Here is a 14,039-nt window from a genome sequence, read left to right on the forward strand (position 1 = left end):
TGAGTCTGTAATACTAACATGCTTCAAGTAGACCACCATAGTCCCTGTGCCCAAGAACACTAAGGTAACCTGCCTAAATGACTACAGACCCGTAGCACTCACGTCCGTAACAATGAAGTGCTTTGAAAGGCTGGTAATGGCTCACATCAACACCATTATCCCAGAAACCCTTGACCCACTCCAATTTGCATACCACCCAAACAGATAAGCAGATGACGCAATCTCTATTGCACTCCACACTGCCCTTTCCCACCTGGACAAAAGGAACACCTACAGTATGTGACAATGTTGTTCATTGACTACAGCTCAGCGTTCAACACCATAGTACCCTCAAAGCTCATCACCAAGCTAAGGATCCTGGGACTAAACACCTCCCTCTGCAACTGGATCCTGGACTTCCTGACAGGCCGCCCCCAGGTGGTGAGGGTAGGTAGCAACACATCTGCCACGCTGATCCTCAACACTGGAGCTCCCCAGGTGTGCATGCTCAGTCCCCTCCTGTACTACCTGTTCACCCATGACTGCATTGCCAGGCATGACTCCAACACCATCATTAAGTTTGCTGACGACACAACAGTGGTAGGCCTGATCACCGACAACGACGAGACAGCCTATGGGGAGGAGGTCAGAGACCTGGCCGGGTGGTGCCAGAATAACAACCTATCCCTCAATGTAACCAAGACTAAGGAGATGATTGTGGGCTACAGGAAAAGGAGCACCAAGCACGTCCCCATTCTCATCGACGGGCTGTAGTGGAGCAGGTTGAGACCTTCAAATTCCTTGGTGTCCACATCAACAACAAACTAGATTGGTCCAAACGCACCAAGACAGTCATGAAGACGGCACGACAAAGCCTATCAGGAAACTAAATAGATTTGGCATGGGTCCTGAGATCCTCAAAAGGTTCTACAGCTGCAACATCGAGAGCATCCAGTCCGGTTGCATTCCTGCCTGGTACGGCAATTGCTCGGCCTTCGACCGCAAGGCACTTCAGAGGGTAGTGCATACGGCACAGTACATCACTGGGGCAAAGCTACCTGCCATCCAGGACCTTTACACCAGGCGGTGTCAGAGGAAGGCCCTAAAAATTGTCAAAGACCCCAGCCACCCCAGTCATAGACTGTTCTCTCTACTATCGCATGGCAAGCGGTACCGGAGTGCCAAGTCTAGGACAAAAAGGCTTCTCAACAGTTTTTACCCCCAAGCCATAAGACTCCTGAACAGGTAACCAATGGTTACCCGGACTATTTGCATTGTGTGCCCCCCCCAACCCCTCTTTTACGCTGTTGCTACTCTCTGTTTATCTTATATGCTTAGTCACTTTAACTATTCATGTACATACTACCTAAATTGGCCCGACCAACTAGTGCTCCCGCACATTGGCTAACCGGGCTATCTGCATTGTGTCCCACCACCCGCCAACACCTCTTTTTACGCTTCTGCTACTCTCTGTTCATCATATATGCATAGTCATTTTAACCATATCTACATGTACATACTACCTCAATAAGCCTGACTAACAGGTGTCTGTATATAGCCTTGCTACTCTTTTTTCAAATGTCTTTCTACTGTTGTTTTATTTCTTTGCTTACCTACAAACACACACATACATACCATTGGTTAGAGCCTGTAAGTAAGCATTTCACTGTAAGGTTTACACCTGTTGTATTCGGGGCACGTGACAAATAAACTTTGATTTGATTTGACCAAGGCCTCTAGAATGCTGAGTGGCCATGGAAGTTCGAATATGTCTAATGTGTTCAGACTCCTCCTTTGAGCCATTCAACAGTTCCATCTCAGACATTTAGATTCTTATCAGACATGAACATGGGGGAACTGGAAGTGTCTACAGATTACAGTACAGCAGACATACTGTGTAGACTTTCCAGTTCAATTAACACAGCGGAATACTGTTGTAATTTCAGCATCATGAGGAGAACATTTAGCAAAACTAATGTTGCATAAAGCCATCCTAACATGACCAGGCTTGACTAATATAGGCTAATGTAGACTCACACTACACTCACACTGTACAAAGCCAATGGCATAAACAGAGGTAGTGTAAAATATGTGCTATGGGCGTATTTCTTCAAATTTGAGTTAATATTCAACTAGAAAGCTTCTTTTTTTTCTCGGAACCACGTGTAAGTGTCTATATGAAATGGGTTGATATTTCCCAACAAGAGGGTAATCAAAACTAACCATGAACATGGGAGGAAATGAAGCATGTTAAATTCTAATGTGCCTAAATTGTACCTTGATTTAACTAGGCAAGTCAGTTATGAAAAAAATATTATTTTCAATGAAGGCTGAGAAACAGTGGGTTAACTGCCTTGTTCAGGGGCAGAATGACAGATTACAGATTTTACCTTGTCAGCTCAGGGATTCGATCTTTCAACCTTTCGGTTACTAGTCCAATGCTCTAACCACTAGGCTACCTGCCGGTTATAAAAGTGCAATGTGGAGCATGGCTAGCTTATAAACGTGGTGTACGTACAAAATAAACCCTAAAACGTGCATACGCCAGTTTCCACATAAAAGTTGGCATTTATAAAAATGTTACATAAAGTGAGAATGTGCTTAACTTCCCTCAAACTTTAGACTAAGGGTGTGCACAATTTCTGGTGGTTGAAGTATTGGTTTGCAAGGAGGCAACTAGTATTTTGTGCAAATGGGGGATATGATGGCACATTTATTCTTTAAAAAAAAGGGGCAAATATAACAACAAGATGGAGTCAATTTGCCATTAGTGAAAACAGCAAAAATAGATTTATGTCATCATTGGAATCTAAATAAAACATTTCATTGGAATCTAGTTCCTGATTATTTTATTTCAATGATCATTTCAGAATAAATTCCTAACATTTTCTGACTGTGACTGTTGCCAGTCAAGAAGAAGTCACTTGAGGATTTTGAAAGGGAAATAACCAGAATTTTCAGACACATAAAAACCACCCCCCATTGATCGCAAGACAAATATGACAGCAAACTCTGCATGACCGCTATAATCTCTACGCATACATATCTATTGCATTGACAATCTCTCAACTCCGAAACATTTGAGCATGTTTTCTTCTTTCAACTCCTGTATATTACACTACAGTCACTTAGCTAGTGCACAGTCACTCATGTAAACAATTTAAAGCCTGTACTTACAAAGACCTCTTTTTGTGGCCTGTCGATAGCCTAACCACTTACATATCACACTATCCATCTCTGTTCACCTCAGTTATAAGTTCACCTGGATGTAGAGAGAGGGTGAACATTACTATTTTAGTTTTTTAACCATTATTTAACTGCCTTGTCCAGAACAACAGATTTTTACCTTGTCAGCTCAGGGATTTGATCCAGCAACCTTTCGGTTGCTGACCCAGCACTCTAAACACTAGGCTACCTGCCGTCCCTATGGGGATGTTCCACTTCTCTTTGAAACAGTGAGGCTGTTCAGTTTGAAACAGTGAGGCTGTTCAGTTGGAGAGAGAGAGAGAGAGAGAGAGAGAGAGAGAGAAGAGAGAGAGAGAGAGAGAGAGAGAGAGAGAGAGAGAGAGAGAGAGAGAGAGAGAGAGAGAGAGAGAGAGAGAGAGAGAGAAGCTGTCTTTACCTTTGGCAGGCAAACAGGCTCATTAAGGGCATCCATGTTTGTTTTTGTGCCCGATACCTAGCCCTGAGCAAACATTGCCCTATCTCCTCTCTGCAGCCCTCACAGTCTCAACATTTCCTTTCCTATTGTGTGAGCCACTGGCAGTTCGGAACCAACCACATGTTTCCCTGCAAGTTTCTTGCCAAGCAGGCAATGCCTTTCAAAGAATTTATGGTTAATTGAGAAATGTGTTGAGGCAGACGATCACTGATGTATTGCTTTGCAGAGTGGACTATCTCTCTGATTTGGTCCTGCCGTACATACCTACACGTACGCTACGGGCACAAGACGCAGGCCCCCTAATTGTCCCTAGAATTTCTAAGCAAACAGCTGGAGGCAGGGCTTTCTCCTATAGAGCTCCATTTTTATGGAATGGTCTGCCTACCCATGTCAGAGACGCAAACTCGGTCTCAACCTTTAAGACTTTACTGAAGACTCATCTCTTCAGTGGGTCATATGATTGAGTGTAGTCTGGCCCAGGAGTGTGAAGGTGAACGGAAAGGCTCTGGAGCAACGAACCACCCTTGCTGTCTCTGCCTGGCCGGTTCCCCTCTTTCCACTGGGATTCTCTGCCTCTAACCCTATTACAGGGGCTGAGTCACTGGCTTACTGGGGCTCTCTCATGCCGTCCCTGGAGGGGGTGCGTCACCAGAGTGGGTTGATTCACTGTTGTGGTCGTCCTGTCTGGGTTGGCGCCCCCCCCCCTTGGGTTGTGCCGTGGCGGAGATCTTTGTGGGCTATACTCAGCCTTGTCTCAGGATGGTAAGTTGGTGGTTGAAGATATCCCTCTAGTGGTGTGGGGGCTGTGCTTTGGCAAAGTGGGTGGGGTTATATCCTTCCTGTTTGGCCCTGTCCGGGGTGTCCTCGGACGGGGCCACAGTGTCTCCTGACCCCTCCTGTCTCAGCCTCCAGTATTTATGCTGCAGTAGTTTATGTGTCGGGGGGCTAGGGTCAGTTTGTTATATCTGGAGTACTTCTCCTGTCCTATTCGGTGTCCTGTGTGAATCTAAGTGTGCGTTCTCTAATTCTCTCCTTATCTCTTTCTTTCTCTCTCTCGGAGGACCTGAGCCCTAGGACCATGCCCCAGGACTACCTGACATGATGACTCCTTGCTGTCCCCAGTCCACCTGGCCATGCTGCTGCTCCAGTTTCAACTGTTCTGCCTTACTATTATTCGACCATGCTTGTCATTTATGAACATTTGAACATCTTGGCCATGTTCTGTTATAATCTCCACCCGGCACAGCCAGAAGAGGACTGGCCACCCCACATATGCTCTCTCTAATTCTCTCTTTCTTTCTCTCTCTCGGAGGACCTGAGCCCTAGGACCGTGCCCGATGACTCCTTGCTGTCCCCAGTCCACCTGACTGTGCTGCTGCTCCAGTTTCAACTGTTCTGCCTTATTATTATTCAACCATGCTGGTCATTTATGAACATTTGAACATCTTGGCCATGTTCTGTTATAATCTCCACCCGGCACAGCCAGAAGAGGACTGGCCACCCCACATAGCCTGGTTCCTTTCTGGGTTTCTTCCTAGGTTTTGGCCTTTCTAGGGAGTTTTTCCTAGCCACCGTGCTTCTACACCTGCATTGGGTTTCTGTACAGCACTTTGAGATATCAGCTGATGTACGAAGGGCTATATAAATACATGTGATTTGATTTGATTTGTATAGGCTTTATATGGAATGTCAGAAAGCAGATTACGTTATGCGATATCAATGCAACCTTTGTGTGATGTATCGTTAGTAGAGGTGTCTGAATGCCTTTCCTTTGTTTGCTTCTGTTTTCAGATGACATCAGACATCACACATCATATCTTAGGATTGATTCACATGTTGCAGCTTCCCTGCACTGCCAATGCTTTCACAAACAATGTTGGCCATATTCACAATACTACAGTAGAAATGGTCACACCAAAGATATTGACTTTTATTTGACAGAAATGTCTGATCCACTTCTGACTTGTATAAACCCCCAGGAAAGCACAAGCCCCCTTTTTCTATCATGTCCATGTTTTAGGAACATATTCCCAGCGTATTTCTCTAAAATGAGTCCACCCCACTTATTTGATTTGGTCTCTTCCCCTTGTTCGTCAAGCAGCCGAGTCACAATCCAATCTGAAATGAGTCCTTAATGTGGAATAATGAGGATATCATGGCGGAGCAATCTCTGCTTGTTTGAGTTTGAGTCATGTTGTAGATTCAATTAAATCAGCTGAAGTCAACCTGGCCTCAGGCCAAATCGGTAATGGATGACCTCATTCAAACAATGCCTCTGACATATTGAAACAATAAGAGGAAGGGCCTTGAGTCAGTTGCAAAAACTTGACTCAAGAGCACACAGTAAATGACAGTACATTCACTAGTCCTTGTGGACGAATTCATTTGGTGGGGCAAAACTATCGGTGTGTTTGGCATCATGAAGAAATATAACACACAGTATAGGCCGAGTCAATCCTTTAAATTGCCTGTCCCTGGTCTATACAATTCAAAAGCTCTGGACTGCATGGAACTTTATATGACGATTTAGAAGGAAAAAAATGGCTCTGTTCCCTGCCTCAAACACACACTGTTCATCAGTATCTTCATTCATAATTTGACAATGAATATAGGCTATTGATAATATTGTCACACATCAGACTATTCTTCATTTAATATTTTAAGTCTATGACTATATACTGTATGTGTACACTGCAATTAGTTCCACTGATATCCTGGACAGGATCCAGTAAAACTGAGAGGCTGCTGACCCTATATAAAACTAATCGGCCTATATTCGAATCTCCCATTCCTCTCAAATATTTTACAAAAAGCTGTTGCGCAGCAACTCACTGCCTTCCTGAAGACAAAATAATTATACGAAACGCTTCAGTCTGGTTTTAGACCCCATCATAGAACTGAGACTGCACTTGTGAAGGTGGTAAATTACCTTTTAATGGTGTCAGGCCGAGGCTCTGCATCTGTCCTCGTGCTCCTAGACCTTAGTGCTGCTTTAGATACCATCGATCACCACTTTCTTTTGGAGAGATTGGAAATCCAAATGGGTCTACACGGACAAGTTCTGGCCTGGTTTAGATCTTATCTGTCGGAAGGATATCAATTTGTCTCTGTGGATGGTTTGTCCTCTGACAAATCAACCTTACATTTTGGAGTTCCAAGGCTCCGTTTTAGGACCACTAGTGTTTTCACTATATATTTTACCTTTTTCTTGGTGATGTCATTCAGAAATGCTAACTTTTACTGCTATGCGGATGACACACAGCTGTACATTTCGATGAAACATGGTGAAGCCCCAAATTGCCTCCCTGGAAGCCTGTGTTTCAGACATAAGGAAGTGGATGGCGGCAATGTTCAGCTTTTAAACTCAGACAAAATAGAGATGCTTGTTCTAGGTCCCAAGTAACAAAGAGATCTTCTGTTGAATCTGACAATTAATCTTGATGGTTGTACAGTCGTCTCAAATAAAACTGTGAAGGACCTCGGCATTACTCTGGACCATGATCTCTCTTTTGACGAACATATAAGACTGTTTCAAGGACAGCTTTTTTCCATCTACGTAACATTGCAAAAATCTGAAACTTTCTGTCCAAAAATGATGCAGAAAAATGTATCCATGCTTTTGCCACTTCTAGGTTAGACTACTGCAATTCTCTACTTTCCAGCTACCCGGATAAAGCACTAAATAAACTTCAGTTAGTGCTAAACACGGCTGCTCGAATCTTGACTACTAAATTTGATCATATTACTCCAGTGCTAGCCTCTCTACACTGGCTTCCTGTTAAGGCAAGGGCTGAATTCAAGGTTTTACTGCTAACCTACACATTACATGGGCTTTCTCCTACCTATCTTTCCGATTTGGTCCTGCCGTACATACCTACACGTACGCTATGGTCACAAGACGCAGGCCTCCTTACTGTCCCTAGAATTTCTAAGCAAACAGCTGGAGGCAGGCCTTTCTCCTTTAGAGCTCCATTTTTATGGAATGATCTGCTTATCCATGTGAGAGACGCAGACTCGGTCTCAACCTTTAAGTCTTTATTGAAGACTAATCTCTTCAGTAGGTCCTATGATCGAGTGTAGTCTTGCCCAGGAGTGTGAAGGTGAACGGAAAGGCACTGGCACAACGAACCGCCCATGCTGTCTCTGCCTGGCCGGTTCCCCTCTCTCCACTGGGATTCTCTACCTTTAACCCTATTACAGGGGCTGAGTCACTGGCTTACGGGTGGGGCGGTAGGGCGGCAGGGTAGCCTAGTGGTTAGAGTGTTGGACTAGTTACCAGAAGGTTGCAAGTTCAAACCCCCGAGCTGACAAGGTACAAATCTGTCGTTCTGCCCCTGAACAGGCAGTTAACCCACTGTTCCTAGAACTTGTTATTAACTGACTTGCCTATTTAAATAAAGGTAAAATTAAATAAATAAAATCTTCCATGCCGTCACTTGAGTGGGTTGAGTCACTGACGTGATCCTTCTCTCTGGGTTGGCACCCCCCCTTGAGTTGTGCTGTGGCCGAGATCTTTGTGGTAAGTTGGTGGTTGAAGATATTCCTCTAGTGGTGTGGGGGCTGTGCTTTGGCAAAATGGGTGGGGGTTATATCCTACCTGTTTGGTTCTGTCCGGGGGTATCGTCGGACGGGGCCACAGTGTCTTCCGACCCCTCCTGTCTCAGCCTCCAGTACTTATGCTGCAGTAGTTGGCAACAGTCTGTTATATCTGGAGTCTTATCCGGTGTCCTGTGTGAATGTAAGTATGCGCTCTCTCTTTCTCTCTTTTTCTCTCTTTCTTTCTTTCTTTTTTTCTCTCTTTCTTTCTTTCTTTCTCTCTCTTGGAGGACCTGAGCCCTAGGACCATGCCTCAGGACTACCTGGCCTCCTTGCTGTCACCAGTCCACCTGGCCGTGGTGCTGCTCCAGTTTCAACTGTTCTGCCTTCGGCTATGGAACCCTGACCTGTTCATCGGACGTGCTACCCTGACCCAGACCTGCTGTTTTCAACTCTCTAGAGACAGCAGGAGCGGTAGAGATACTCTGAATGACCGGCTATGAAAAACCAATTGACATTTACTCCTGAGGTGCTGACCTGTTGCACCCTCAACAACCACTGTGATTATTATTATTTGACCCTGCTGGTCGTCTATGCACATTTGAACATCTTGGCCATGTTCTGTTATAATCTCTACCCGGCACAGCCAGAAGAGGACTGGCCACCTCTCATAAACTGGTTCCTCTCTAGGTTTCTTCCTAAGTTCTGGCCTTTCTAGGGAGTTTTTCCTAGCCACCGTGCTTCTACACCTGCATTGCTTGCTGTTTGGGGTTTTAGGCAGGGTTTCTGTACAGCACTTTGTGACATCAGTTGATGTAAGAAGGGCTTTATAAATATATGTGATTGATTGGTTGAATAATGATTTGAGTGCTTCAATTTCGTTCCACCCAATTCCGGCAGGTCCACATACCAGCACATTTCTGGCTACGTTACTGTGTGATAGAGAATCACCTACTAGACTCTGACTTTTATAATTGTTCCCATTTGTAAGCTGAAACTTTAGGACATTAAACGCTTTTTAAAAAATGTGTGAAATACTGTTTATAACTTTAACTTCTCTTAATGCTATTGATAGGCTAATTTAATTTGCATTATTTGGCATTTGGCAAATAAGTTCGCAACGGCAAGGAAGAGGGATGCATGGATCATTTATTTTATAAAAGACTAAACGTTTCTCAACTGTAAGGTTTGTTCAAACTACTCGTTAGATTTTATAGCTTGCTGTTGTTTGTTCTACCTCTTTCATTATTACCTTATGAAAACTGAAGTTATATTCATATCAAATGGAGAGAAAATACATTTGGCCTCTTAAAGAAATAAAGTAGGCTTCGGTTATGGCCCAGATCATTCAACATTGCACTTTTGACTTTTAAAAGTGTTTCCCCTGCCATTAAATTACCAAGGTGGGGCAGTTCACCTTCCTCGCCCTGTACCCTCTTTACTACTGTAGCAAATGAAATGATTCAACACAGATGAAAAGCACAACAACTAAGACAACAAAGAAATTAGCTTTGGAACAACTAAAAAGCATTATATTGAAAGGAACACAGTTACTATCAGTCTATCACTGATAATGGAATACAAGTTCTTGAACACAACAAATTCACCTATTTAAAAGAATCCAGAAGTCTAATAAAATCATCTGTTTTTTTTTTTGGTGTGTGGAATTAAGACGGATGATGAAGTAGTAATGAAAGTAAACGCCTTAAAGTACTGATATGGAGTCAGTCGATCTTAAGCTCTGGAGCAGTTAAACAGATAAGAACACAGAAGAGTGAAATAGAGACCCACAAACGCAGACTGCACATCATTAAGCTCTGTTCCCTCTGGTCCTTATTCCATTATAAATTAAAACTCAAGACAATTAGCACCAGATTGGTCCCGGCTCAGTGCACGACTTGTGTGCTCGAGGATCTGAGATGACTTAATTACAGTCTCATGTGGAAATCACACAGTCAGTGGCACTGCACTGGGTCACACTGAGAATACCTGGCGACGCTGCATCAATGGAACCACACCGGGTCACACTGAGAATACCTGGCAACGTTGCATCATCAATGGAACCACACCGGGTCACACTGAGAATACCTGGCAATGCTGCATCATCAATGGAACCACACCGGGTCACACTGAGAATACCTGGCAACGTTGCATCATCAATGGAACCACACCGGGTCACACTGAGAATACCTGGCGACGCTGCATCATCAATGGAACCACACCGGGTCACACTGAGAATACCTGGCGACGCTGCATCATCAATGGAACCACACCGGGTCACACTGAGAATACCTGGCGACGCTGCATCATCAATGGAACCACACCGGGTCACACTGAGAATACCTGGCGACGCTGCATCATCAATGGAACCACACCGGGTCACACTGAGAATACCTGGCGACGCTGCATCATCAATGGAACCACACCGGGTCACACTGAGAATAGCTGGCAACGCTGCATCATCAATGGAACCACACCGGGTCACACTGAGAATACCTGGCGACGCTGTATCATCAATGGAACCACACCGGGTCACACTGAGAATACCTGGCGACGCTGCATCACCAATGGAACCACACCGGGTCACACTGAGAATACCTGGCAACGCTGCATCATCAATGGAACCACACCGGGTCACACTGAGAATAGCTGGCGACGCTGCATCATCAATGGAACCACACCGGGTCACACTGAGAATAGCTGGCAACGCTGCATCATCAATGGAACCACACCGGGTCACACTGAGAATACCTGGCAATGCTGCATCATCAATGGAACCACACTGGGTCACACTGAGAATACCTGGCAACGCTGCATCACCAATGGAACCACACCGGGTCACACTGAGAATACCTGGCGACGCTGCATCATCAATGGAACCACACCGGGTCACACTGAGAATAGCTGGCAACGCTGCATCATCAATGGAACCACACCGGGTCACACTGAGAATAGCTGGCAACGCTGCATCATCAATGGAACCACACCGGGTCACACTGAGAATACCTGGCAACTCTGCATCATCAATGGAACCACACCGGGTCACACTGAGAATACCTGGCGACGCTGTATCATCAATGGAACCACACCGGGTCAAATTGAGAATACTTGGAGACGCTGCATCGTCAAGTGTCCATTCACAGTTTGGGAATGGGGAACAACAAGGTTAGCTAGCAAGCCCAGAAAACATTGAAAGTTCCTACAATGTTAGATAACAGTAGGTATTATTATTTTGCCTAGTTTATGTAATACTTGACTAATCTTATCTTCAAGCAAGCAATAGAGGCACATAGCCTAGTAGCCATGAGTGGTCACATGACTCCATCATATCCCATTATATATTCCTATGTTGTCAGAGCAGGGGAGAGGAAATGGAGTGCCTTGCAGCACTATTGTGTGTGTGTGTGTGTGTGTGTGTGTGTGTGTGTGTGTGTGTGTGTGTGTGTGTGTGTGTGTGTGTGTGTGTGTGTGTGTGTGTGTGTGTGTGTGTGTGTGTGTGTGTGTGTGTGTGCGCGTGTGCGTGTGTGTGTGTGTGTGTGTGTGTGTATTAGCACCATAAATTGTCTGAAATGTACAGTTCTAATTGGGCAACCTGGGAATCATATCAACTCTATTGTAACACCTGCTCTAATAGAATAGCCCCCATGTGGTCCTCAACATGACACGTTTCTAATAACTTTCTACAGATTTGACAAGGAGAAAAAAGAGATAGCTAGGCCCATGTACTCGTGAATATATAATGCATTAGGAGTACTGTGTGTTGGTAATTATTTTAGGGGAGCGTTTTGAGAATTTCCCTAGTGTGCTTTGTACCATAAATGACAAGTCAGCATGTTGGTAAGAAAACGACAGTGGTCTGATGTCCTATGTGAAAACCAAGGGCACACTGTATCAAGTGCCATTGTTTGGGTAAGAGTGAACGCTGGGCATTTGCCAAAACGCAGTCATTCATCTGACAAGTTACACAAAACAAACCGCAAGTGTTCTACTGCAACTTCCTCTAGTTGAATTTTGTGCACAGTAGGCAAATTTGCAAATATCTTCTTGCAATTGACTCATATCGTATACACTGTACAGCCGCTACGTTTGAAGCGCCTGCAGGTAGCTTGTTTGTTTGTTTTTGGTCTCAGATGGTGCCAGTTTATGGGAAGCATGCCGTCCAATGAAAAGCGGCGGGAGGTGGATTGAGAGAGAAGGGGGAACGAGATTAGGGAGGAGAGGGGTGTCATTTTTCAGCAAGCTAGGCGTACAACATGATCTCTAATTACCCACAAAGCACTGTGTAACCGGAGCCAGAGATTAGCCCGCGTTATCTCATTTAATAAAACATGACGACGATCTCTCTGTTGGCTCTGTTGTCTTCATTCAGTTTCACTTGATATCACATGACCTGTGGGACCACAAACATTTGCTCCTGTTTACGACAAGAGCTACATATTCAAACAGTGTCTCGGTATAGGAGTGCTGATCTAGGATCGGTTTTCAATTTTAGATCATAGTGATTTAATTTATATTCGTAGGGGAGACCTGGGCCAGTATCTACAAAGAATCTCAGAGAAAGATTGCTGATCTAGGATCAGTTTTGTCTTTTAGATCACAATGAATAATATTACATAGAGAGATCCTAGATCACCAATCCTACTCTGAGACACTTTATGCATACGGTCCCTGGTGCTTTATTTTCAGTGAGCGCCTAACTACATCATTGGAGAGAGAAGGCCAATCGGTAAACAAAGTGTCTTCCTATTTTCTGACAATATTACCATTATTGACTTGTTATTTCAGATAAAATGCCAAAATCAAACATTCTGATTTCATGGGCCTTCCGATTGTCGTGGCTCTTCATTAAATCATTGATACTCAACGAGCCAAAGTATGACAGTTATTATGTTTTTATAACCTCCCTATGTGGAGCTTTTAGAAAATGGTCATCTACAGTAAGAGTGAAGTGGTCCAATTCATCAGCAGCCTATTTTCTTCTATAGCGCGCTAGACTTTACAGAGCCAGTCTTCTGTGTATTGTCCGACCTGTGCAATCTAGCAAATCCCACCAAAGATCATATTGACTTCAGGCATCATGTTTACACTGTTTATGAAGGAAAGGAATCAAGAAAGTAAGACGCATGTTTGTCATATGATTACTGGGTACCTACCATACAGTTCAGTAAATTCAATTGAGAGAGTTGGACCCTAAACCCCTTTAAAAGTGTTATCCTCAACATATTATGACCCCCCACACACACACAAATGGGCCCTGTTCACGTGGGTTATGCCAGTAAGTGCAGCTCCAGACAGTGTTTATTCACTATAGTCTACTGTTCTATAAAAAAAAATATGCTTGATGTTCTCTTTCCTGTGTTTGCAGTGTTAACAACCTTACTAAGTTGTCCTGCTGTTGTTCAGATAAAACAGAGTCAACTAAGCACAGCACGGTTGCCTCTAATAGCATTTCCAAAATCATACTTTATTTCCTCTGTTTGTTTTTCTTACCACTCAACAGGATGGCTTGTGGCCAACCTGAAACTAAATAGCCGGACAAAACAAAGACAAAGAGGACCTCTCTCTCTTTCTTCCATTCTCTTTCATTCTCTCTCTCTCTCTCTCTCTCTCTCTCTCTCTCTCTCTCTCTCTCTCTCTCTCTCTCTCTCTCTCTCTCTCTCTCTCTCTCTCTCCCTCTCTCTCTCTCTCCGTCTCCATCTCTCTCTCTGTCGCTCTCTGTGTGTGTCTCTCTCCTCTCCTCTCCTCTCCTCTCCTCTCCTCTCCTCTCCTCTCCTCTCCTCTCCTCTCTCCTCTCTCTCCCTATCTCTCTCTCTCCTGCCACACCACTTCATTATCGCAATGCAGTGAGAAAAATATGGCTTCA

The 14,039-nt window shown here is 44.3% G+C and overlaps 1 protein-coding gene across 1 annotated transcript in view; it reads right to left on the reverse strand.

Annotated features, from left to right (window-relative positions):
* Positions 1-14,039, reverse strand: part of LOC118360193 (TOX high mobility group box family member 2-like) — a 125,002-nt gene that overhangs the window by 96,105 nt on the left and 14,858 nt on the right. The gene's annotated exons all lie outside the window — the stretch shown is intronic.

The sequence above is a fragment of the Oncorhynchus keta genome, chromosome 27, assembly GCF_023373465.1.
Source record: "Oncorhynchus keta strain PuntledgeMale-10-30-2019 chromosome 27, Oket_V2, whole genome shotgun sequence".
NCBI lineage: Eukaryota > Metazoa > Chordata > Actinopteri > Salmoniformes > Salmonidae > Oncorhynchus > Oncorhynchus keta.